General features: G+C 50.3%; 1 protein-coding gene across 1 annotated transcript in view; it reads right to left on the reverse strand.

Moving 5' to 3' along the window:
- Window positions 1-1,261, reverse strand: part of Atp7b (ATPase copper transporting beta) — a 70,868-nt gene that overhangs the window by 67,525 nt on the left and 2,082 nt on the right. The gene's annotated exons all lie outside the window — the stretch shown is intronic.

Genomic DNA, 1,261 nt, shown 5'->3' on the forward strand with positions numbered 1-1,261 from the left:
TGCTAGGATTAAAGGTGTGCACCACCACCGCCCAGCTGAGGATATGCCTGAAATGTTTAAGTCTAACCCCCATGTTCAAGCATCTCTGAGTTGCAAAGTTAAGATCATTAGTTCAAGAATACCAGATGGCATGACCAAGTATCATGAAGTCCCAACAACAGTGTGTTTTTGAGAAAGCTGGTCAGGCTGACCTAGGACCGAATACTAAATTTGCTCTTATTAGCAAGCTTCCTTGACCAAGTTCTTTAACTGCTGCCTCAGTTTCCCCACCAACGAGGCCTGGGTGCTCTTTGAAGTTCTAATAGTGCCTGAAGTTAGCACAGATCTCCTGGGGTAAGGGCACAGATCCCATGGGAGAAGGGCTGCTTACGTCTGAGTCTCTAATTCTAGGAAGTGTTACTGTATGTGGGGCGCCTGAACATCTGAGTGAGCGGCTATTAGTGGGGGTCCTGCCCAACTTTAGGATGGCCAGTTCACTACAGCAGTTCAGGACGTACGGGCGCAGTGAAAGGACAGTCAAGAGGAAGAGATGCTCAGAGCCGGGGGAGGGGATGGGTTCCCAGAGGTCCCACGCCTTCTGCCCATAGGCCACCGACACACCCACCTTCTTCACAAGCTTTACTTCCTGGAAGTTCCCCAAACTCGTCACGTCGGAGTTATTTGCGACTAACTTGTCTTCAGTCCCTCGCTTCCCCCAAGGGTGGGTTGGTTCTACTGAGAGCCGAGGATAATCATTCTGAGGAATTTGGGAGAGGTCTGCCTCTAAGGCAAAAAGTGGGTGAGGTCTGCCTCCACAGATAGCAAACGGTCACCAGGTCCTAAGCAGTATCCACTCTCAGCTTCTGGATGGAATGTAGACGTGCTCTTGTCCAGATATTCTATTTCATCTCCCCTGGAGAGACACCCCTGATTCATTAACATTCCTGGTTACCTTTGTGCTTCTCAGTAAGTACAAGAACCTCTGGGTCCCCAGCACCTCCCCTGTAGTTACCATGGCCCTCCTACTCCTATTCCTCAAGAAGTTAACTTCCCTAAGTCACAGCTGGGACCTCAGATTCAGTATTTCTGACACAATCCTCAAGAAAGCATTTGTTGAACAACAGCACCAAAAAGGTAATAGAACGCCGGGCGGTGGTGGCGCACGCCTTTAATCCCAGCACTCGGGAGGCAGAGACAGGCGGATCTCTGTGAGTTCGAGACCAGCCTGGTCTACAAGAGCTAGTTCCAGGACAGGCTCCAAAACCACAGAGAAACCCTGTCT

This window comes from Microtus ochrogaster, linkage group LG7_11 (assembly GCF_000317375.1).
Source record: "Microtus ochrogaster isolate Prairie Vole_2 linkage group LG7_11, MicOch1.0, whole genome shotgun sequence".
Classification (NCBI taxonomy): domain Eukaryota; kingdom Metazoa; phylum Chordata; class Mammalia; order Rodentia; family Cricetidae; genus Microtus; species Microtus ochrogaster.